Genomic DNA, 26,642 nt, shown 5'->3' with positions numbered 1-26,642 from the left:
ATTGAAGGACTATTTCACCTCTGTAAACATCAATCACAGCTCTTGCTGTGGCCAGGAAAGGTCTTCCTAGGATGATGGATTCATCCTCTTCCTTTCCAGTATCAAGGACTATGAAATCAGCAGGGATGTAAAGGCCTTCAACCTTTACTAACACATCCTCTACTTGTCCATATGCCTATTTTCTTGAGCTGTCTGCCATCTCTAGTGAGATTTTAGCAGCCTGCACCCCATAGATTCCCAGTTTCTCTATTACAGAGAGAGGTATGAGGTTTATTCCTGAACCAAGGTCACACAGAGCCTTAAAGATCATGGTGCCTATGGTACAGGGTATTATGAACTTTCCAGGATCCTGTCTCTTTTGAGGCAATGTCAGTTGATCCAGATCACTTAGTTCATTGATGAACAAGGGAGGTTCAACTTCCCAAGTATCAATGCCAAATAATTTGGCATTTAGCTTCATGATTGCACCAAGAAACTTGGCAGTTTGCTCTTCAGTAACATCCTCATTCTCTTCAGAAGAGGAATACTCATCAGAGCTCATGAAGGGCATAAGGAGGTTCAATGGGATCTCTATGGTCTCTAGATGGGCCCCAGAGTCCTTTGGTTCCTCAGAGGGAAGCTCCTTATTGACCACTGGACATCCTAGGGGGTCTTCCTCCTTGGGATTCACGTCCTCTCCTCTCCTCACAGGTTCGGCCATGGCGCTTATGTCAATGGCCTTGCACTTTCCTTTTGGGTTCTCTTCTGTATTGCTTGGGAGAGTACTAGGAGGGATTTCAGTGATCCTTTTACTCAGCTGGCCCACTTGTGCTTCCAGATTTCTAATGGAAGACCTTGTTTCATTCATGAAACTTACAGTGGCCTTAGATAGATCAGAGACTAGATTTGCTAAATTAGAAGCATTTTGTTCAGAGTTCTCTGTCTGTTGCTGACTTGATGATGGAAAAGGCTTGCTATTGCTAAACCTGTTTCTTCCACCATTATTAAAGCCTTGTTGAGGATTTTGATCCTTCCATGAGAAATTTGGATGATTTCTCCATGTTGAGTTATAGGTGTTTCCATAAGGTTCACCTAAGTAATTTACCTCTGCTATTGCAGGGTTCTCAAGATCATAGGCTTCTTCTTCAGAAGATGCCTCTTGAGTACTGTTGGATGCAGCTTGCATTCCATGCAGACTCTGAGAGATCATATTGACTTGCTGAGTCAATATTTTATTCTGAGCCAATATGGCATTCAGAGTATCAACTTCAAGAACTCCCTTCTTTATAGGCGTCCCATTGTTCACAGGATTCCTTTCAGAAGTGTACATGAACTGGTTATTAGCAACCATGTCAATGAGTTCTTGAGCTTCTGCAGGCGTTTTCTTTAGGTGAATGGATCCACCTGCAGAAGTGTCCAGTGACATCTTTGATAGCTCAGATAAACCATCATAGAATATATCCAGGATGGTCCATTCTGAAAGCATGTCAGAAGGACACTTTTTGGTCAACTGTTTGTATCTTTCCCAAGCTTCATAGAGGGATTCACCTTCTTTCTGTCTGAAGGTTTGAACATCAGCCCTAAGCTTGCTCAGCTTTTGAGGAGGAAAGTACTTGGCTAAGAAAGCCGTGACCAGCTTATCCCACGAGTTCAGGCTGTCTTTAGGTTGAGAGTCCAACCATAATCTAGCTCTGTCTCTTACAGCAAAGGGAAAAAGCATGAGCCTGTAGACTTCAGGATCTACTCCATTAGTCTTAACAGTATCACATATCTGCAAGAATTCAGTTAAGAACTGAAAAGGATCTTCAGATGGAAGTCCATGAAACTTGCAGTTCTGCTGCATCAGAGAAACTAATTGAGGTTTCAGCTCAAAATTGTTTGCTCCAATGGCAGGAATGGAGATGCTTCTTCCATGTAAATTGGAATTAGGTGCAATAAAGTCACCAAGCATCTTCCTTACATTATTATTATTTTCGGCTGCCATCTCCTTTTCCTGTTCGAAAATTTCTGAAAGGTTATCTCTGGATTGTTGTATTTTGGCTTCTCTTAATTTTCTCTTCAGAGTCCTTTCAGGTTCTGGATCTGCTTTCAGGTTCTGGATCTGCTTTCACAAGAATGTTCTTATCCTTGCTCCTGCTCATATGACAAAGAAGAAGGCACAGAAAAATAATAATAATAATGGAGATCCTTTATACCACAGTATAGGGATTCCTGTGTGAGTGGAAGAAGAGGGGGAGACAAAGAATGTAATATAATGGAAGAAACACAACTGTGAGGATGGAAGAGAGGTGAGATGAGATGTTAGGATATGAATGAATAAATAGAATGAGATGGGGGAGGGATAATTTTCGAAAATTATTTTGAAAAAGAGTTAGTGATTTTCGAAAATGGTTTTTGAAAAATGTTAGTAATTTTTCGAAAATTTTTGAAATCAAAAATGAAAAATAAAAATAATTAGTTAATTAAAAAGAAATTTTTGAAAAAGAGGGAAGATATTTTCGAAAATGAGAGAGAGAGAGTTAGTTAGGTGGTTTTGAAAAAGTTAAGAAACAAACAAAAAGTTAGTTAGTTAGTTGAAACAAATTTTGAAAAGATAAGAAGTTAGGAAGTTAGAAAAGATATTTGAAAAGATATTTTTGAAAAAGATAAGATAAGAAGATATTTTTGAAAAGATATGATTGAAATTAGTTTTTGAAAAAAAAGATTTGATTTTTAAAATCACAATTAATGACTTGATTCACAAGAAATCACAAGATATGATTCTAGAACTTAAAGTTTGAATCTTTCTTAACAAGTAAGTAACAAACTTGAAATTTTTTGAATCAAAACATTAATTGATTATGTTATTTTCGAAAATTTGATATAAAAATAAGAAAAAGATTTTTGAAAAATATTTTTGGAATTTTCGAAAATAACTAAGTATTTTGAAAAAGATTTGATTTTTGAAAAAGATTTTGAAAAAGATAAGATTTTCAAATTGAAAATTTGATTTGACTCATAAGAAACAACTTGATTTTAAAAATTTTTGAAAAAGTCAACTCAAATTTTCGAATTTGATGAGAGAAAAAGGGAAAGATATTTTTTTTTATTTTTGAAATTTTTATGAAAAACATGAAAATTATGCAATGCATGAAATTTTTAGATCAAAACATGTGATGCATGCAAGAATTCTATGAATGTCAAGATGAACACCAAGAACACTTTGAATGCCAAGATGAACATCATAGACACAATTTTAAAAAACTTTTAATGCAAAGAAAACATGCAAGACACCAAACTTAGAATTCTTTAATGCTTAGGCACTAAGAATTCAAGAATGCATATGATAAACATGAAAAGACACAAAACAAAAAATCATCAAGATCATACAAGAAGACTTACCAAGAACAACTTGAAGATCATGAAGAACACTATGAATGCATGATATTTTCGAAAAAATGCAAGATGCATATGCAAGTGACACCAAACTTATGATATGACTCAAGACTCAAACAAGAAACAGAAAAATATTTTTGATTTTTATGATTTTCTAATTTTTTTTTGGATTTTTTTTTCGAAAATTTATTGAAAAGGGAAAATAAGGATTCCAAAATTTTTAATATGAATTCCAGGAATCTTGCATTCTTAGTCTAAAGCTTCAGTCCAGGAATTAGACATGGCTCACTAGCCAGCCAAGCTTTCAATGAAAGCTCCGGTCCAAAACACTAGACATGGCCAATGGCCAGCCAAGCTTCAGCAGGTGATTGAGGATCAGCAGCAGGTTGATTAGCAACAACTAGCTTGCTCTTGATAACAAATTGCAAGCCTCATTCCAAATAAATTTAGACATGGCTTTACATCCGGCCAGGCTTCACATGCTTCATGAAACACTAGAATTCATTCTTAAAAATTTTGAATAAAATTTTGAAAACATTTTTATTTTTTTCGAAAACAGATGAAAAATTTTTTTGAAAATATTTTTGAAAAATTTTTGAAAACAAAACGAAAAGAAAATTACCTAATCTGAGCAACAAGATGAACCGTCAGTTGTCCAAACTCGAACAATCCCCGGCAACGGCGCCAAAAACTTGGTGCACGAAATTGTGATCTCCAGGCTCGAACAAATCCTGGTAATGGCTCCAGATCTTGGTGCTCTGATCTCAATACATAATTGTCACAACTTCGATACAACTAACCAGCAAGTGCACTGGGTCGTCCAAGTAATACCTTACGTGAGTAAGGGTCGAATCCCACAGAGATTGTTGGTATGAAGCAAGCTATGGTCACCTTGTAAATCTCAGTCAGGCGGATATAAAGTGATAATGGTGTTTTCGAATATTATATAATAAAATAGGGATAGAGATACTTATGTAATTCATTGGTAGGAATTTCAGATAAGCGAATGGAGATGCTTTCGTTCCTCTGAACCTCTGCTTTCCTGCTATCTTCATCCAGTCAGTCTTACTCCTTTCCATGGCTGGCTTTATGCAAGGGCATCACCGTTGTCAGTGGCTACATCCCCTCCTCTCAGTGAATAATATGCTCACGCACCCTGTCACGGCACGGCTATTCATCTGTCGGTTCTCGATCATGCTGGAATAGGATTCACCCTCCTTTTGTGTCTGTCACTAATGCCCAGCACTCGCGAGTTTGAAGCTCGTCACGGTCATTCAATCATTGAATCCTACTCAGAATACCACAGACAAGGTTTAGACCTTCCGGATTCTCTTGAATGACGCCATCATTCTAGCTTACGCCACGAAGATTCTGGTTAGGAGATCTAAGAGATACTCATTCTAGCTTAATTCATGTAGAACAGAAGTGTTTGTCAAGCACGCGTTCATAGGGGAGAATGGTGATGAGCGTCACACATAATCATCACCTTCATCACGTTCTTGGGTGCGAATGGATATCTTAGAAGCGAAATAAGAAGAATTGAATAGAAAATAGTAGTACTTTGCATTAATCTTTGAGGAACAGCAGAGCTCCACACCTTAATCTATGGAGTGCAGAAACTCTACCGTTGAAAATACATAAGTGAAAGGCCCAGGCATGGCCGAGATGGCCAGCCCCCTTGATCTAAGAACAATGCGTTCAAAGATGATCCTAAGATCCTAAGATGATCAAAAGATGCCTCATACAATAGTAAGAGGTCCTATTTATAATAAACTAGCTACTAGGGTTTACATGAGTAAGTAATTGATGCATAAATCCACTTCCGGGGCCCACTTGGTGTGTGTTTGGGCTGAGCCTGAGTGTTGCACGTGCAGAGGTCATTTGTGGAGTTGAACGCCAGTTTCTGTGCCAGTTTGGGCGTTCAACTCTGGTTTTGGATCCTTTTCTGGCGCTGGACGTCAGATTTGGGCAGATGGCTGGCGTTGAACGCCAGTTTACGTCGTTAATTCTTGGCCAAAGTATGGACGATTATATATTGCTGGAAAGCCCTGAATGTCTACTTTCCAACGCAATTGGGAGCGCGCCATTTCGAGTTCTGTAGCTCCAAAAAATCCACTTTGAGTGCAGGGAGGTTAAAATCCAACAGCATCAGCAGTCCTTTTTCAACCTCTGAATCTGATTTCTGCTCAAGTCCCTCAATTTCAGCCAGAAAATACCTGAAATCATAGAAAAACACAGAAACTCATAGTAAAGTCCAGAAATGTGAATTTAACATAAAAACTAATGAAAATATCCCTAAAAGTAACTAGATCCTACTAAAAACATACTAAAAACAATGCCAAAAAGCGTATAAATTATCCGCTCATCACAGAGTCAACCAAAGCCCCCACAGTCAGACTCTAAGTTTGGTGTTGGGAAGCCACAATCAAACTCTAAGTTTGGTATTGAACTCCCATATCCAAACTCTAAGTTTGGTGTTGGGGGAGTCTCAACAATGCTCTGAACATCTGTGAGGCCCCATGAGAGCCCACTGTCAAGCTATTGACATTAAAGAAGCGCTTGTTGGGAGGCAACCCAATTTCTATTTATCTAACTATATTTTTCTTAGTTATATGTCTTTATAGGTTCATGATCATGAGGAGTCACAAAATAAATATAAAAATTGAAAACGGAATCAAAAACAGCAGAAGAAAAATCACACCCTGGAGGAAGCATCTGCCTGGCGTTCAACGCCAGAACAGAACATGGTTCTGGCGCTGAATGCCCAAACTGGGCAGTATCTGGGCGCTGAACGCCCAAAATGGGCATCATCTGGGCGCTGAACGCCAGAATTGCACCCTGGAGAGGAGCTGGCACTGAACGCCCAGAACAAGCATGGTTCTGGCGTTCAACGCCAGAAATGGGCAACAAATGGGCGTTGAACGCCCAAAATGGGCACCAACCTGGCGCTGAACGCCCAGAGTTGTGTGCAAGGGCATTTTACATGCCTAATTTGGTGCAAGGTTGTAAATCCTTGAACACCTCAGGATCTGTGGACCCCACAGGATCCCCACCTACCTCCACTCACTTCTTCTCACCCCTCACCACTCTCTTTCACAAAATCCCATAAACACTCTACCCCAAAACCCTTCACCAATCACCTCAATCTCTCTTCCCCATCACCTCCTCACCACTCACATCCATCCACTCATCCCCATAAACCTACCTCATAAACTCCACCTACCTTCAAAATTCAAAATCAATTTCCCACCCAAACCCACCCTAAATGGCCGAACCTCCACCCCTTTCCCTTCCCTATATAAAGGCTTCCATTCTTCCTCATTTTCACACAACACAACCCTCTCTTCTCTTCTTGGCCGAAACACACCTTCCCCCTCTTCTCCATATTTTCTTCTTCTTCTTCTTCATCTTTTCTTTCTTCTCTTGCTCGAGGGCGAGCAAAATTCTAAGTTTGGTATGGTAAAAGCATAAGCTTTTTGTTTCTCCATTACCATTGATGGCACCTAAGACCGGAGAATCCTCTAAAAAAGGAAAAGGGAAGACAAAAGCTTCCACCTCCGAGTCATGGGAGATGGAAAGGTTCATCTCCAAAGCCCATCAAGACCACTTCTATGATGTTGTGGCCATGAAGAAGGTGATCCCCGAGGTCCCTTTCAAACTCAAAAGAAATGAATATCCGGAGATCCGACATGAAATTCAAAGAAGAGGTTGGGAAGTTCTAATAAATCCCATCCAACAAGTCGGCATCCTAATGGTTCAAGAGTTCTATGCCAATGCATGGATCACCAAGAACCATGATCAAAGTAAGAACCCAGATCCAAAGAACTATGTTACAATGGTTCGGGGGAAATACTTAGATTTTAGTCCGAAAAATGTGAGGTTGGCGTTCAACTTGCCAAACATGGTAGAGAACGCACGCCCCTACACAAGGAGAGTCAACTTTGATCAAAGGTTGGACCAAGTCCTTATGGACATATGTGTAGAAGGAGCTCAATAGAAAATTGACTCAAAAGGCAAACCGGTTCAACTAAGAAGACTGGACCTTAAGCCTGTAGCTAGAGGATGGTTGGAGTTCATTCAATGCTCAATCATTCCCACTAGCAACCGGTCTGAAGTTACTATAGACCGGGCCATCATGATCCATAGCATCATGATTGGAGAAGAGGTGGAAGTTCATGAGATTATACCTCAAGAACTCTACAAGGTGGCTGACAAATCCTCCACTATGGCAAGGTTAGCCTTTCCTCACCTCATCTTCCACCTATGCAATTCGGCTGGGATTGACATAGAGGGAGATATCCTTATTAAAGAGGACAAGCCCATCACTAAGAAAAAGATGGAGCAAGCAAGAGAGCCCATTCATGGAACTCAAGAGGCGTATGAAGCTCATCACCATGAGATCCCGGAGATGCCTCAAATGCACTTTCCTCCACAAAACTATTGGGAGCAAATCAACACCTCCCTAGGAGAATTGAGTTCCAATATGGGACAACTAAGGGTAGAACATTAAGAAAAACCAAGCAGAAAAAGCCAAAAGCTCTTAAAACCAAGAGGCAAGAGCAAAAAGCCAATAACCCTCAAAACCAAAAGGCAAGGGCAAATAAAAAGGATCTCAAGGCTTTGAGCATCAGTGGATAGGAGGGCCTAAAGGAATAAAATCCTGGTCTAAGTGGCTAAACCAAGCTGTCCCTAACCATGTGCTTGTGGCGTGTAGGTGTCAAGTGAAAACTTGAGACTGAGCGGTTAAAGTCAAGGTCCAAAGCAAAAAAAGAGTGTGCTTAAAAACCCTGGACACCTCTAATTGGGGACTTTAGCAAAGCTGAGTCACAATCTGAAAAGGTTCACCCAATTATGTGTCTGTGGCATTTATGTATCCGGTGGTAATACTGGAAAACAAAGTGCTTAGGGCCACGGCCAAGACTCATAAAGAAGCTGTGTTCAAGAATCATCATACTGAACTAGGAGAATCAATAACACTATCTGAACTCTGAGTTCCTATAGATGCCAATTATTCTGGACCTCAATGGATAAAGTGAGATGCCAAAACTATTCAAGAGGCAAAAAGCTACAAGTCCCGCTCATCTGATTGAAGCTATGTTTCATTGATAGTTTGGAATTTATAGTATATTCTCTTCTTTTTATCCTATTTGATTTTCAGTTGCTTGGGGACAAGCAACAATATAAGTTTGGTGTTGTGATGAGCGGATAATTTATACGCTTTTTGGCATTATTTTTAGTATGTTTTTAGTAGGATCTAGTTACTTTTAGGGATGTTTTCATTAGTTTTTATGTTAAATTCACATTTTTGGACTTTACTATGAGTTTGTGTATTTTTCTGTGATTTAAGGTATTTTCTGGCTGAAATTGAGGGACTTGAGCAAAAATCAGATTCAGAGGTTGAAGAAGGACTGCTGATGTTGTTGGATTCTGACCTCCCTGCACTCAAAGTAGATTTTCTAGAGCTACAAAACTCAAAATTGCGCGCTTCCAATTCCGTTGGAAAGTAGACATCCAGGGCTTTCCAGAAATATATAATAGTTCATACTTTGCCCAAGTTTAAATGACGCAAACTGGCGTTCAACGCCAGCTCTCTGCCCAATTCTGGCGTCCAGCGCCAGAAACAAGTTGCAAAGTGGAGTTCAACGCCCAAACTGGCATAAAAGCTGGCGTTCAACTCCAAGAATGGCTTCTCCACGTGTAGACTTCAAGCTCAGCCCAAGCACACACCAAGTGGGCCCCGGAAGTGGATTTATGCATCAATTACTTACTTCTGTAAACCCTAGTAGCTAGTTTATTATAAATAGGACCTTTTACTATTGTATTAGACATCTTTGGAAGCCTGGTTCTTAGATCAGAGAGGCTGGCCATTCGGCCATGCCTGGACCTTTCACTTATGTATTTTTAATGGTAGAGTTTCTACACTCCATAGATTAAGGTGTGGAGCTCTGCTGTTCCTCAAAGATTAATGCAAAGTACTACTGTTTTCTATTCAATTCACTTGTTCCGCTTCTAAGATATTCATTAGCACTTCAACCTGAATGTGATGAACGTGACAATCATCATCATTCCCTATGAACGCGTGCCTGACAACCACTCCCGTTCTACCTTCGATTGAACGAGTATCTCTTAGATTACTAATACAGGGGACCGAGTCCGAGATATTGGGATCTTCATGGTATAAGCTAGATTGATGGCGGCATTCATGAGAATCCAGAAAGTCTAAACCTTGTCCGTGGTATTCCGAGTAGGATTCTGGGATTGAATGACTGTGACGAGCTTCACACTCGCGAGTGCTAGGCGTAGTGACAGACGCAAAAGGATAGTAAATCCTATTCCAGTATGATCGAGAACCTCCAGATGATTAACCATGCAGTGACAGCGCATCGGACCATTTTCACAGGGAGGAATAGGATGCAACCAACGACAAAGGTGATGCCTCCAGACGATTAGCCGTGCTGTGACAGAGCATTTGGATCATTTTCCCGAGAGAGATCGAAAGTAGCCATTGGCACCGGTGACATCCTTACATAAAGCTAGCCATAGAAAGGAGTAAGATCGATTGGATGAAGATAGTAGGAAAGAAGAGGTTCAGAGGAATGAAAGCATCTCTACACGCTTATCTGAAATTCTACCCAATGAATTACATAAGTATTTCTATCCTTATTTTAGTATTATTTTCGAAAACCCCATTACTATTTTATATCTGCCTGACTGAGATTTACAAGGTGACCCAGTGCACTTGCTGGTTAGTTGTGCAAAGTTGTGAACCATGGTATTGGCATCGTGTTTTTTTGGTGCCATTGCCAGGGAAAGAGCAATGAATTTTACATAATCAAAGTGTAATCATAATTTCATCCACCAGCTTGTTACCTAAATTTCGGGTTACATTGATTTCTTAATTTAGTTGCCATTGTTGATTTAAGGTTAACTAGAGTTGATTTTGAGAACGGTTAAAGGATTGGAGGATGATTACTGAAATATTTTCCTAAAGTGTGATCTTTAGAATAAAATGGTAACTTTGCTAATAACTAAATAACTTTAAAAATAACAAGAAATATGAAGAGTTGATGTTGGGGTATTTGTTATGAATCCTTGAAATTAGACCGGTTTACTTTTAAAGAATGGTTTATGGAAATTCTGATTTTAATTGATGAAAGGATGTTAGTTCTTAAACTGAATTGTGATGAGATAATTATTGAGAATCTGTCATGATAGTTGCTGATAAATGGATGGAGAATTGATTGAGTTTAATTTGAAAGGATTCTATGACTTATGAATTTAATTGTAAATTGATGAGATGAAAATTGGATTGTTGGATTATGTGAGAATTGCGAATTGTGGATTTTCTGGTTGCTTGAGAATCTTGTATTTGATAATTGTTGAGAAAGAGGGAACCCGTAAAGGTGGTTAAGTCCGAGTTTTAGGGGAGGTGCTACCAAAATTTTATAAAAACCTGAGGTTTCATTTGAAAAGTTATTTTAGAAGCTTTGAATTTGGAAAATTATATTACTTGAGCTTTATTTAGTTTAGAAAAGAATTAAAATATTTTGAGTTCAATTTACCAAGGAAAGGAATTATGATTCGAACTTGAAATATTTAAGAAAGAAATTATGTTTTGAATTTGATTGAATATAGAAAGAGTTATGTTTTGGGCTTGAAATAAACGATTACCTTTTTAGAAATTTGGTGAAATAATAAAATTTGAATTTGAATAGTAAGAGAGATGATTTTTGAATCTTTGTGAAGTTAGTGAACTTGAGAAAGAGTTCTATTCGATTATTTCCAAAGAGAGGTTATGTTTTGAAAAGTGTTTAATGAATTTAAAATAAATGATTTTTCTTGAGTCTTTCGATAGAGAACCAAACTGAAAAATAGTTTTAAAGTTGGCTTGAGTCAAGATTGCTAAAGTAGAGATTATGACTGGCTTGATGGTTAAGATTTTTATGGATAAATGCCTGAGAAAGTTAAGAAAGGTTTAAAGAAAAATGTTAAGAACTCAAAGGGAAAAAGAGAGTGATGAATTGATATGTGGATTGTTGCATTTTAGAAAGGATAATGAAAAGTGATAAAAGGCGGAAAAACCCCACGAACTGTTAGTTGTTTAACTACGGGGGAAAAGCCCACGAATTGATAATTGGTTAAAATCGGGAAGTACCCACGAACTGAATGATCATTGATCTTGGGGAAACCTATAGATTGTTATTTGTTTTATATGCGGGAAAAACCCACGGACTGATAATCATTGATTACGGGAATAACCCATGAATTGTTGTATGTTGATCTCGAGTATAGCCCATGAACTGAAGATCATTGTTTGCTGTGTATTGATCTCGGGTATAACCCACGAACTGAAGATCACTATGTTATTGTGTATTGATCTCGGGTATAACCCACGAACTGAAGATCTCTGTTTTGTTTGTGAATTGATCTCGGGGACGCCCACGAACTGAGGATCACTGTTTCCCCTTGTGCGTATATAATGGGGTCGGGCTTCGCGCCAACTGCCGGTAGTCACGAAGGAGTGGTATTCTTACCACCGACACATATGCACTAAGGACACAAAGGGAAGCCATATCTGGGACTTGTTCCTAGGTAATGTCGGGCTGTAGGGTGTAAACTGACACGGGAGCTCATGGCCTGCTTAGGACAGACATGCATCATATTGGTTGTGCATTTGCATTTGGTTGTGTTTGCTTGTATTACTTCTCTGCGATTGTGTTGTTTCTTTTATTGTGATTTGTTTGTCTGTTGAATTGAGTTTCTTACTTGTGCTAGTAGTCTGTGAATATATAGAAATGATTAATAACTGTTTGTTGTGACTGAGAATCAATTGTGACTGAGATTCAATTATGTGGCTAAAAGATATTTAATATGACAAATTGTGATAGAGATATGTTTTCGGTTTAGAAATTTAAAGAAAGTAATTATTTATCTAAAGTAATATTAAAAAGTACTTCAAAAGGTTTGACTAAGATGGTTTATTAAGCAAAGTTAATTATTTGCATGTTAATCATTACTTTTACGGCATTCCCATTCCCTATTGAGAACGTGTGGTTTGTTCTCACCCCAAAATCTTCCACCCTTTCAGTGACACAGGTACGAAGATTCAGTTTGAAGCTACGGGCGATTCTAGAATTTATTTACGAGTTAAGTTTATGACTTGAGATTCTTTCATAGAATTCCCTCGCCCTTACTACTTAAGGTTTTTATTTTATGCAGAGGGATAGGAGTTGTACCTGAATTTTATTTAAATTCTTTTTTATAATATTACTATTATTAATAATTATGTGATTATTATTACTTGGTGATGTTTGCTATATGATTTTAATTAATAAAAACAAAAATTTCTGGTATTTTTACTAAAATTGAATCGCGATATCGAACTAAAGGCTTAATAGTAAATAGTTAATAAAGGAAAGCAGGTTGGTAACTCCTTACTTTCGGTACGATCATGACGTACTGGGAGTTGGGTCGTTACATTTACCATGGTGGGGTGTCTCCCACCTTGCACTTTTATTTATTGTCCTTAAGTTGGACTTATGGGGAGCTCCTCATCAAGGTGGCTTGTGCTTGTAACCATCTTGGAACATCCACCAATGCTTTAATATCTAATAAGCTATATTCTTCAAGTTCAATTTTCCCAAGCTTTGATGGAGTTCTTCAAAGACTATGGGCTCCCAAAGTAGATCCTCATCTTGCAATCTGGGATCCCACACCTTATTTTCACACCCGTCTTGAATTTGATCATTATTATTCCATCCGGGTGGTAAGCATAATGAACTCTCAATTAAGTGACCAAATATCCTTCTAGACCCACCTAATTGAGTGCTAGTCCAACCTTTGCCAACCAAAATGAGTCTTAATATGCAACGCCAACCACAAAACATTCTTCTTTTACGCTTCATCCCACAAAGTTCTCTAAGTTGACCATCCATTTTAAGCAAACCATATTTAAGTGGGATAATAAAGCTAATAGAAATGAATTTCACCCACTCAAATGAAGGTGTAGATGGCAACCTAGGAAAAGAAGCATCTAAGGATCTTGACAAAGCGTATTCAATTCCCATCCTCCTTTTTCTAAGGATCTCCACCTCCTCACAAGATCTCTTAATATCAATCCTTTGTTCAACAATTTTATCTAAGCCTTTTCCCTTACTCAAATCATAAATGGGAGGGTGAGAGAAATTTACCTCCACATTACTTTCCATCTCATCGGGAGAAGGTTCTTCATGCTAAAAGGATTCTTCACCACTAAGACTTGATGCTTGATCTTCAATTCTACGGGAACTCAATTCTTGCTCTATCCCATCCAAGTTTTCATAAGGGATACGCCTTGGAGGTTATGCACATTCGTCCTTAGCATCAAATTCAATCTTCTTGGAGGGATTTTCTTCTACTCTAGATTCCGAAGGTAGTTTCGCATCTCCCAAGTCTTCAACCACTTCTTCCTTGTCTTCAACAATTAAAACTTCCTCCAATTGTTCCAATACAAAGCAACTTCCCTCATTCTCCACCGGAGTTTCCAATCTCTCCTTCATGCTATGCTCTTCATTAGACTCTCCACATGTAGCCATTGGAGTTCCTTGAATATTCAAGCATTGGGATGCTAACCGGTTTACCACCTCGTCCAAGGCGGCCGTGAATTGTTACACATCCCTTTTCATCTCCTCTTATCCTTGAACAAGAACATCAAGGATGTCATCCATTGGAGGTTGGAGTGGATAGAAGGGTTCATCAATTTGGGGGAAGAATTCATAGTAGGGAGGTGGTTCCTCTTGGTAGAGTTGTGGTGGTTCAATACTTTCCACTATTTCTACTTGTTGCACAACACGCTCCATGGTTGCTTGAAGTTGATCCAATATTTTCTTGAGACGATCCCTTGACTCTTGTTCCTCTTGGATAATATGATTAGGATCATATGGCTCTTGGATCGATGGACATGAGTATTCTTCCATGGGAGGTTTTGGTAGGAAGTAGTATTCATCTTGTGGTTGAAAATTTTCATACATTGGAGGTGGTTCATCTTGGTAATAATATAGAGGGGGTGGTTCTTGAAAGTATTAATGTTGGGATGGTGGTGGCTCTATGTGTAGTTCATATGGCTCATGTGGTTCTTGGAATGGTGGATATAGATTAAAGTCATATGAAGGTGGTTGGTAAGAAGGGGCTTGTAAGTATGGTTGAGGGTTATGTTGAGGATATGGCTCATAGCCATATGGTGGTGGTTCTTGATAGTCAAAAGGAGATTCACCATAGCCATTGGATTGGTATGCATCATAGAATGGCTCTTGTTCATAGTGTATTGGTAGAGGTTGTTGCCATGAGGATTGATCATATGCATATGGCTCCTCCCACCTTTGATTGTCCCATCCTTGCTACACATCCTCATTGTAGCTCCCATTTCCTACAACATAGTTAGGACCAAACTCATAGCCAAAGTGAGAATTCATGATAAAAAGAAAATATAAGAAGAAAAATCTAATAAAAAATAATGAAACAATGTCTTAAAGCTAGCAAAAATTAACAAGCAATCAAAAAATCAAGCTATTCACAATATTCACATATATACAATAACCAATAACACAACACCATTGTAATTCCCCGGCAACGGCGCCATTTTGATGAACGGATTTTTGTGTGGTATAGAATTTCACAATTGAAATCTCGTCAAAGTATAGTTTCTAAACCAACAACAATCCTTTCATACAAAAATTTGTTTGTCACAAGTACAAACCCCTAAAATTATAAACCGAAGTATTAAACCTCGGGTCGTTCTCCCTAGGAATTGCAATAAAGTGTCTTGTTATTGGTTATGAGGTATGTTTTGGGGTTTTTGGGATAAGAGACATAAAATGTGAATGGCAATGAAAATAAACTAACAACTAGAAAGGTCTTGGCAAGGGTTGGTGGTCAAGGATCTCTATCCCTATCACTAACCACAACATGAGAATTGGCAAGGATCAATCCCACTAAGTCAACCTCTAACTAGTAGTAAGGAAAGTCAAGTGAGAAATATCAATCCAAGTCCATAAGTCCTAGCTCTCCACCAATTCAATTAGTGAGACCTAGAGTTAATGGCTCCCAATCATCAATTACTTAGACATTAGTAACTCAAGAGCTCCTAAGTTACCTTCCCAAGCCAAGAGCATAAAATTCTACTCTAAAATCTAACCAAGCATTTTATCAAACACTTGGAAGGCATAAAAGGAAATCATAGTAAAATTGCAAGAAAATTAAATCTACACTACTCAATTGCAAGGAATTAAATAATAACAAATCAAATGAACAGTAAAAGAAAGCAAAACATAAATTGCATTAAAGGAAAATGGAAGAACAAAAGTGCATCAACATAAAAGTAGAGAATTACAAGAATTAAATGCTAAAATAGAGAGAAGAGATGTAGAAGAAGAAGAATTCCAAAAAGAAAAGTGAATCAAAGCATGAAATTAACCTAGATCTAAGAAATCCTAATCTAGATCTAACCTAATTCTAATCCTAGAGAGAAGAGAGAGCTTCTCTCTCTAAAACTAACTAAAGCATGATAAAGATAAAATAAAACACACTAAATAACTAGATGCCCCATCCCTTTTCAATCCTTGGGTTAAATAACATCAGAAATGAGTTGGATTGGGCCCACAAGGCTTCTAAAATCACTGGCCACGAGTTGCATTAAGTGAATCATCTGCAACCATCGGCGCATACGCGTACAGTGCATATACGCGCCCCCAAACGCAATGCAACTATGGCAAATCTTATATCATTTTGAAGCCCCGGATATTAGCTTTCTAATGCAACTAGAACTGCATCATTTGGACCTCTGTAGCTCAAGTTATGGTCGATTAAGTGCGAAGAGGTCGGCTTGACAGCTTTTGCGATTCCTTCATTTCTTCATGAGTTCTCAATTTTTACATGCTTTTCCTTCATTCCCTTGATCCAATCTTTGCCTCCTAAATCTGAAATCACTTAACAAACATATCAAGGTATTTAATGGAATCAATGTGAATTAAATTTAGCTATTTTAAGACCTCAAACCTATGTTTTCACTCTTAAGCACAATTAAAGGAGAAGTTATAAAACCATGCTATTTCATTAAATAAATGTGGGAAAAGATGATAAAACCCTCTAAATTCAACACAAGATAAACCCTCCAAATGGGGTTTATCAGGTAGCCACTCTCAACTCCAATTATCCAACATTCATGCAAGGTATGGAAGAGCTGAGTGCTAGGCAAGAAGAGATACTAGCCAAGCATAAAGAGGATGAGAGAACCTATATGAGGAGGCTATGCTTTTGGAAGCCAAGGGACACCCCTACACAAGAAAGAGCCTCCAAGAAAAAGGATGGTGATGAATCCTCAAAGAAGAAGGATAAAGGGAAGGGACCTATGCATTGAAGCTGCTCAACAGTACAAGGTTGTTGAGCCCCATGGTTGAAATTTAATTTCTGAATTTACTGCTTAGTAGTTTATTTTGATATAGTAGTTGTTGTTTGTTTTTGAGTTTAGAGTTTCTCTATAAGTCCTTTGAATTTATGTTTTTAAATTGAGAAAGAAAATGTCTTTTTTTAAGTTCTCATTACATCAATAAAAGTAGTTTGTTTTCACAAGAATCAATGATGAATTGTTGCAAAAACAAGAGCAAGAGACAAAGACCCAAGTGAGTTAATTCAAATTAAGAGATGAGGAACAAGTATGAAAGCATGAATAAAAATCTGAAAGTAAGTAGATTATAATGGACAATTAGACATAGAGGACATAACAAGTAGATGCCTAGGATGACCCTTGAATATCCGTAGAACCAAGGAGTAGTAAGTAAAAGTCCCAAGGCTCTGAGCATCAACTACTAGGATCAAGGAAAGAAAGAAATAGCTCAAAGAGCCAAAATCCTAGAAGATGCTTATGGTGAAGATGTGTCAAGAAGAGAGACCTGAGCAAGTAAATTTTTAAGGGTGTTTCAACACCAAGTACCCTAAAACCAACTGGTTTGGGAGTGCTAATTGAAAGCTTAACCTAAATGTTCGTCTTGAGACAAAACACTTAGAGTCATGGTCAATCAAGGAAACCAAAAGAGGAATGAAAAGAAAAGAACAATCAAATGAAAAATAATAATAAAACTTAGTACTCCAAGGTGACAATCAATAGAAAGGGCTCTAGAAGCAAGCACTTAAAAGGGTCCTTAAAAGTCTAAGAGTTCATTGTAATATGAAAATCACAAAGTTCATGCATGATTTGATACTTAGCCTCTATCTTTAATTGTGAATACATTCTCTTAGGGGTCAAGTCTCAATCAATTAAGAACAATTCACATTAATTTGCTTGGGGACAAGGAAAACTTAAGTTTGGTATTGTGATGACTTGCATCATCTACCTTTTTTTCTTAACTGAAAGGAACATAGAATTAGTAAATTCTCATTCAATTGATACAATTAATTGAACTAAATGATGAATTTTATGGTACATTATTTTGAAAGGGATCTTATTTGAATTTCAAGTGAAAATAGCAACAAAAGAGGAAGAAAGCAAGAAAAATAAGCTGGGCATGTGTACTGGGCGTGCCACTTGGTGTAATCGCCAACAATTTGAATGGGCGTGGCATGCCAGCTATAGGGCGTGGCACGCCAGTTAGAACCTCCAGAGGAGAACCCATGATGAATTACAATGGGCGTGGCACGCCAAGGCCAGGCGTGGCACGCCAAAGAGATGAACAACAAGGGGGCGTGGCACGCCTAGGCCAGGTGTGGCACGCCAGTTATCTTTTCCAGAGAAGGGACTCTAAGCTTTACTATAGGCGTGGCACGCCAAGGCCAGGCGTGGCACACCAACTACAAATTCCAAAGAAGGATCCTTGAAAACTTACAAAAGGGCATGGTGATGAGGAAAAATCGATTCCACACAAACTAACCGGCAAGTATACCGGGTCACATCAAGTAGTAAAACTCACAAAAGTGAGGTCGATCCCACAGGGATTGATGGATTAAGCAACTTTAGTATGGTGATGAATTTAGTTAAGCTGATATTTGATGATTTGAGTGATAATTGATTGACAAAATGTGAATTGCTAGGAAATTAAAATGCTGAATGTAAAATAGTTGAAACTTAAATGGCAAAAAACTTAAATTGCTGAAACTTAAAGAACAAGAAACTAAAAAGTGCTGAATCTTAAATTGCAAGAAATGTAAATAACTGAATTAAGAGTGCAGGAAAGTAAAATTGCAGAATCTAAAGTGCATGGAAACTTAAATTGCATGAAAAATAAAGGGATTTGGGTGCTGGGAATCAAAACAGAACTGGACAATGAAATCAGAGAGATCTAAATGAAGAAATTCAAAGGAAATAATTCATCAGGGATTAGAGATATTGTAGTCCTTCATGAATCAATTTGGTCTCAACTCCTTTGTCATTCATACGATAGATCTATGGCGGATTGAAATTGATTGGATCCCAATTCCTTGGCAATCCAATCTCTCTTATCACAATCAATCTTACAATTTCTTGATCTAATTGTCATGAGAAGAGGTTAAGTGCATATCTCTCATCCATAAGCCACACTAACTCTCAGTATCCTAATTCCTCCCGAATGGTGTTGACAAGATAGTAGTGAAGGATAGATCTCCAATTCTAATGCAAGTGATTCTCCTACCGAGGCTCACACAAACATTAAGTGAATTGAACCCCATTCCGGAGTGAACAATTCACAATCAACACAGAAGATACCCAATAGCTACACAAATGAATAGAGAAGAAAAATTTCATTGATTCATTGAAATTACAATAGAGCTCCTCCCCCTAATAAAATTGGGGTTTAGTTCATCATTGATCTAACAGAAAAGAGAAATTTGTAGAGAATGAAGAACAGAAGGGAAATTGAAATCAGGTCTAAAATTCTCAAAAAGAAAAGAACTAAAAAGAAGACTAAAAAGAGAAGTGTTCCCTATGAAATCAAATTCTCCTCTATTTATACACTTTCCAATTCAGTCATCAAGTACTTGGAGTGGGCTTTTGGCCTTTGATGCAGTGGGTCAGGATTGGTACTTGGATGCAGCTTCAGGAGAACGTAGCATTCTCAATGAGAGCGCAACGCTCATTCACCGACGCGTATGCATCCCCTGTGCATGCGCGTCCCTTGCAGTATAGCACCATCGATGCGCACGTGTACCATATGCGTGCGCGTCGATACTATCTTTAGCCTCAACCATGCTTGCGCGTAACATCCATGCGTGCGCGTCCTTGGTATTGTTCTTTAAATATGCGCTACGTTCGCGCCATGAGCGCTCCTCACGTGTGCGCATCCCATGCGTGTGCGCGTGGATGGCAAAATATCAACTGCAAGCTTCCACGCCATCCACGCGTTTGTGTGCTTTTTCCCAGATGCCTCATCCACGCGTGCGCGTCTTGTACGCGTGCACGTCGGTGGCAGTTCTTCAATCCAAAATTTAAAATTATCGCAGTTGCTCATTCAAAGTAAATGTAGCGCTCTTTTGTTAATGAGTGCTGATCACACCCACGCGTACGCGTCATGCACGCGTGCGGATGGGTCTTTCAAAATTCGTCTTCTACGCGTAAGCATCCTTTACGTGCGCGCGTCGCTAAAGAGCGTAGCGTTCTTCAATTGAGCGTAGCGTTATTCTGCACTGCCTCCTTTTCTCTGCTTTTTCTTTTGCATCTTTTTGTCTGTCATCAATCAAACATGCAATCAAAGCCTTGCTAAAACCATAAGATTTTGCATCATATCATAATAATCAAATAAATCTTGTATAAATCTCATGATAATGCATAAAATAAACAATGTTTGATTGAATCAAGATGAACATGAAATTCCACTCCAATTACTTACTTATTGTGAAAAAAATGCATGAAACCTAATGAAAATAAGTAAAAATTGCTAGCAAAACTAGCCTAAGATGACTTGTCATCACAACACCAAACTTAAATCTTGCTTGTCCCCAAGCAAGCAGTAAAACATGAGAAAAATGAAAGAGTATAAAAAGGTATACTATAAAGGAACATTCTAACCCTTTTCCTTTATTAGTGAACTTACTTAAACAATCAGACATATATACCACCACTGAACTTTATTATCATCCCTATAAAATTGGACAATTTTACTTCTGTTTCAACATTTTATTTTATTCATGCAGAGGGAAAAAGATATATATTCAAGTAGATGTAGATGAAGCAGACATTCTAGCTAGATTACTGAATTGAAGAATAAAATGACAATATACAAACAAAATGCAAACAATGGTAAACTAATCAGAAAGGGGGTACAATTAGACTTCCAACTAAAGCACTTCAAGGCATAAACAGTTGAGTAACAATACAACCTTTTGGCATCTTCTTGCTTAGTCATTCATCATCCTCCTTGGCTTTTGTGCTTTTCTTGCTGATGATGCACAATCCTTCAAAAAAGTTGAGTGATTTTTTGCAATGATAGTGGAAGTTACTTGTTCCCCAAGCACTTGAAAAATGGTTAGCATGCATGAATGTTTGTAGGCTTTTGAGCTTACTTTGGTGTGTGAACACCAAACTTAGTTCCTTGCCAATGTTTCTTATGCAGCAGATTAATCACATACATGAAACCTTGTGCTTTTATTAAAGAAAACAGATTATGAACTAGAAACTAGACAAGTGCTAAGTAGTTTCTCTAATTGTTTGGAGTTACTGATAAATTCTACAGAGGGTTGTAATGTGTTATTGATGAAATCTATGGTGGAACACCAAACTTAAAACCACACATTCACCCTTAAATTGTTTTGGTGTACAACACCAAACTTAGCTCCTTGCAATGCAGAGAATTCTACTTCACTCTTTTATTGAAATAGCAAGGAAAAAAAACTACCTCTGGTTGGGTTGCCTCCCAACAAGCGCTTGTTTATCGCCATTAGCTTGACGTCCTCCTTCTTTGTTATCCCAACTCATGAACACTCTCTTCTTTGTTCCAAGATCCTCCCAAATAATTCTTAGCTCTGTGACCATTTGTTGTGAATATGTCCTTTGTGGCTTCATTCAGAAGTTCAAGGCTTCCATATGGGAAAACCATAGTTACTAGATAAGGGCCAGTCCATTTAGACTTGAGTTTTCCAGGAAAAATCTTGAGCCTAGAGTTGTATAATAACACATGTTTCCCCGGCTCAAACTCTTTTCTTGTGATCTTCTTGTCATTCCATCTTTTAGCTCTCTCCTTGTATATCTTAGCATTCTTATAAGCTTCCAATCTAAACTCATCCAGCTCATCAAGTTGCAATAACCTTTTCTCTCCTACTGCTTGAGAGTCAAGATTGAGGAGTTTAGTGGCCCGGTATGCTTTGGGCTCAAGCTCCACAAGAAGGTGACAAGATTTGCCATAAATTAGTTGAAAGGGTGACTTTCCAATTAGAGTTTTGAATGTTGTTCTATATGCCCATAGAGCATCATCCAACTTTCTGGCTAAGTCTTTCCTTGTGATCCCAATTGTCTTTTCCAAGATTCTCTTTAGCTCCCTATTTGCCAATTCAGCCTGCCCATTAGTTTGAGAGTGGTATGGTGTGGCCACTTTGTGAATTATTCCATATTTGTGGAGTAGTTTTTCCATTTGTTTGTTACAAAAGTGGCTACCACCATCACTAAAAAGGCCTTTGGGCACCCCATATCTGGTAAACATGTGTTTCTTATGAAATTGAAGAATAATTGGTGCATCACATGTGGTTGTGGCTATAGCCTCCACCCTTTTGGAGACATATTCCACTACTACCAGAATGTATTTGAAGGAATATGATGGAGGAAAGGGGCCCATAAATCCATACCCCAGAGATCAAACAGTTCCACTTCCAGAATGAAGTTTTGAGGCATTTTATTCCTCTTTGTTAACCCACCAGCTCTTTGACATTCGTTGCATTAATGCACAAACTCTCTGGCATCTTTGAATATAGTTGGCCAATAAAATCCACTTTGAAGCACTTTAGCTGCTGTTCTTTTTGGCCTAAAATATCCACCATAAGCTGAACCATGATAGTGCCATCATATGTCTCTCATCTCATTTTCAGGGATACACCTTCTAATCATCCCATCTGGACACCTCTTGAACAAGAAAGGCTCGTCCCACAAGAATTTCTTGGCCTCATTACGCAGCTTCTTTACTTGTTGCTTGGTAAACTCTTGAGGAATCTTTCATCCCACCTTGTAGTTTGAAATGCCAGCAAACCAAGGTGCTTGCTGGACTTGGAGAAGATGTTCATCTAGGAACTTTTTATTCACTAGCCGTGGTTGATGAGGGAAAAATGATTCCACACAAACTCACCGGCAAGTGTACCGGGTCGCATCAAGTAGTAATAACTCACAAGAGTGAGGTCGATCCCACAGGGATTGATGGATTGAGCAATTTTAGTTAGGTGATGAATTTAGTTAAGTGAGTAGTTGGTGATTTGAGTGAAACTTGATTAACAGAAGCTAAATTGCAAGTAGATAAAAGGGAGAAGGTAAATTGACAAAATCTTAAAGTGTAGAAGAAGTAAATTGCAGAAACTTAAAGAGCAAGAAAGTAAAAGAGTTGAAACTTAAATTGCAAGAAAGGCAAATGACTGAAACTTAAAGTACAAAAAACTTAAATTGCTGAATTTAAATTGCTGAGAAATGTAAATTGCATTAAGAGTAAAGGGATTTGGGTGTTAGGATTCAAATTGTACTAGAAAATGTAAATTAAATTAAATCAGAGAGCTATGAGATGAAGAGATTCAGCTCAATAGTAAAACAGAAATGGAAAATTGCTTGAAGAAACAAACAACAAGAAAACTTAGCTCAATTGTGAAATTCTAAAAGAGAAATTAAAAATTGAAGAAGAGTAATGAGAACATAAAGTAGATCTAGATCTCAATTACTCTCTTGACAAAACAAAAAAGAAATTGCAGAAGAAATGAAAACAAAAATAGAAACGATGATTCAGATTCAATTCCCAATTCTTGAAGAGACAAAAAGGAAAAGTAAAAGATGATTCTAAGATGAAGAATTCAGTAGAGTCCTCCAATCTCAATTCAAAACCCAAAACAGAAAGTAGAAGTTGCAGAAGAAAGAACAAACAGAAAGAAAACTAGATCTAGTCCCAATTCCCAAATTCAAAATGAAAATTAAAAGTGATAAAACTAAAATGAGCAAAAGGTTTTTCTGCAAATCAAATTTGCTCCTATTTATACACTTTCTATTCTAGTCACTAAGCACTTGGAATGGGCTTTTAATTTTGGCCTTGAATGAGAAATGGTTGGATCCGAATTGGCAATTGTTTGAAAATGGGTCAGGATGCACTTGGTAACACTCCAAGTGGAGCATTCAGTTTGGAAAGTGAACGCCCAGTTCACTTTTCCAAGGCATGCCTTTGGTGCACATTCCTTCTTGCCTAGCGTTCACTAATTAAACGCTGCATTCTCTCATTGAGCATTGGCTTCCTTCCTTCGTCGAGAGCTTTACTCGTGGGTGCTCCCTTTGGTTGAGCGCTACGTTTGGTTTTTGAATGCTCCTTAGTGAGCTTCGATGCACGCCTTGCTTCCTGGCCCACTACGCCCAAAATCGTTCACTTAGTGAACGTGGCGTTCACTTTTTGAACGCTACCCCTTTTGCTGAGCCTTCCTTGGTGTGCGCTTTTCTTCCTTGGGCGTACATTTATTGAATGCTGCGTTCAAAGTTTGAGCGCCACCCTTTGCTTCTTTGGTGCATTTGGCCTGAGCTTCCTCCCCAAGGCTTGAGAAGCACGAAAACATTCACAAAGTGAACGCCAAGTTCACTTCAAAAGTGAACGCTGGCCTAAAAGCGTTGCTGAGTGTGGCCCCTTGGTGCGTTGCATTAGTGAACTCCAAGTTCACTCTTTGAACATTGTTCCCTTGATTGGCCTCCCGTTTTCTTTATTTCTTCACCTACAAGCAACCAAACAAACAATTAAAGTATCACCAAATTCACAAGGTCTTTGCATCATTCATGAAATCAATTAATTCTAGTATAAACCCTATGATTTTGTGTAAAATAAATGATGGTTGATTGATTCAAGATAATCATGAAAATCCAATCCAATCACTTACTTATTGTGCAAGAAAGTGCATGAAACCTAATGAAACTAATGAAAAATGCTTGTAAAACTAGCATAAGATAACTTGTCATTAGTGGTGCATCCTGGTTGGCCTCTTGTGGCAATCTTGACAAATGATCTGCCACTTGATTCTTGCTTCCTTTCCTATCTCTCACTTCAATGTCAAATTCTTGTAGCAGCAGCACCCGCCTGATAAGTCTTGGCTTTGCATCCTGTTTAGACACAAGATACTTGAGAGCAGCATAATCAATATATACTATAACTTTTGAACCAATCAAGTATTATCTAAACTTGTCAAATGCATATACGATAGCCAAGAGCTATTTCTCTGTGGTGTATAATCTCTTTTTGCCTCATTTAACACCTTACTGGCATAGTATATGACATGATGCAGCTTTTCTTTCTTTTGCCCCAATACAGCACCAATTGCAACATCACTTGCATCACACATTAGTTCAACAGGAAGTCCCCATTCTAAGGGTGTGATGATTGGTGCTGTAGTGAGTTTCCTTTATAAAGTTTCAAAGGCATGCTTGCAATTGTCATCAAAGATGAAAGGATTATCAACCACTAGCAAATTGCTCAGTGGTTTGGCTATTTTTGAAAAATCCTTGATGTATCTTCTATAAAACCTAGCATGCCCAAGAAAACTTCTCACTGCTTTTACATTAACAGGTATAGGGAGCTTTTCAATGATTTCTATCTTAGCTCTATCAACTTCTATACCCTTGCTTGAAACCTTATGCCCAAGAATAATACCCTCTGGTACCATGAAATGGCATTTTTCCCAATTCAAAACTAAAGTTGTTTCTTGACGTCTTTTCAATACAAGAGTTAGATGTTACAGACAAGTTTCAAAAGAGTTACCAAAGACAGAGAAATCATCCATAAAGACCTCTAAGAAATTTTCAACCATGTCAGAGAATATGGAGAGCATACACCTTTGGAAGGTTGCTAGAGCATTGCAGAGCCCAAAATTCATCCTCCTGTAGGCGAAGACTCCAAATGGACAAGTGAATAAAGTTTTATCTTGATCCTTGGGGTCCACCACTATTTGATTATATCCAGAATACCCATCCAAGAAGTAGTAATAAGCATGGCCGGCTAATCTTTCTAGCATTTGATCAATGAAAGGGAGAGGAAAGTGATCTTTCCTTGTAGCCTCATTCAATCTTCTATAATCAATGAACATCCTCCACCCTGTTACTGTCCTTGTAGGGATTAACTCATTCTTCTCATTGAAGATGACAGTCATTCCTCCCTTCTTTGGCACAACTTGGACCGGACTCACCCAAGGGTTATCAGAGATTGGGTATATGATTCCAGCATTCCACAGCTTTATCACCTCCTTTTGAACCACTTCTTTTATGGTTGGGTTAAGCCTTCTTTGATGTTGCACCACAAGTCTTGAGTCCTCTTCTAGCAAGATCTTATGCATGCAGATGGCAGGGCTTATACCCTTGATGTCATCAATTGTCCATCCCAAAGTTGTCTTGTGAGCTTTTAACACTTCAATCAGCTTTGTTTCATCTTCCATGTTCAAGGAGGAATTAATGATTACTGGCACGGTCTCTTCTTCTCCAAGAAATGAATACTTGAGACAAGGAGGGAGTGGCTTCAATTCTTGTTTTGGCACCTCCTTTGTCTTGCCTTCAAAGGAGATTTCAGCTACTCCTTCTTCTATGATGTCTTGTTCTACTTCTATTTCCTCTTCTTGTTCTTCCTGATCGTTGGCTTCAACTAGCTCCTCCTCTAATTCTTCTATCATTTCCACCCTCATATGCTTTTCCTTCTCAGGGGGATATTGCATGTCCTTAAAGACATTGATGATCATTTTTTCATCATACACCCTGAGGGTCATTTAACCTTTTTCTACATCAATGATAGCTCTTGCTGTGGCTAAGAAAGGTCGCCCCAGGATAATTGAGTTGTGTCCTTCTTTTTCCATGTCTAAAATGACAAAATCAGCAGGGAAAATGAATTCTCCAATCTTCACTAATAAGTTTTCTACAACTTCATTAGGTATCTTGAGTGATTTATCAGCCATTTGAAGTGACATTCTGGTAGGTTTGACTTTCTTTATTGTAAGCTTTTTCATTAGTGAAAGAGGCATCAAATTGATGCTGGCACCTAAGTTATAGAGAGCTTTTTCCAAGGACATATTGCCTATGGTGCATGATATGATGAAACTCCCTGGATCTTTGAGCTTTGGTGGAAGACCTTTTTGAATCATTGCACTTC

The 26,642-nt window shown here is 38.3% G+C and overlaps 1 non-coding gene and 1 pseudogene across 1 annotated transcript; one reads left to right on the top strand and one right to left on the bottom strand.

The window, feature by feature from the left end:
- Positions 1-1,459: 1,459 nt before the first annotated feature.
- On the top strand, positions 1,460-1,567 carry LOC148571290 (small nucleolar RNA R71). The gene has a single exon (XR_015908594.1). It is a non-coding gene; the product is annotated as a small nucleolar RNA R71 (small nucleolar RNA).
- A 19,690-nt stretch (positions 1,568-21,257) lies between these two features.
- On the bottom strand, positions 21,258-22,180 carry LOC148571289 (uncharacterized; annotated as a pseudogene).
- Positions 22,181-26,642: the final 4,462 nt, after the last annotated feature.

This window comes from Arachis ipaensis, chromosome B3, assembly GCF_059453495.1.
Source record: "Arachis ipaensis isolate K30076 ecotype BB chromosome B3, ASM5945349v1, whole genome shotgun sequence".
Lineage (NCBI taxonomy): Eukaryota > Viridiplantae > Streptophyta > Magnoliopsida > Fabales > Fabaceae > Arachis > Arachis ipaensis.
This window is presented reverse-complemented; position numbering and strand designations above follow the sequence as displayed.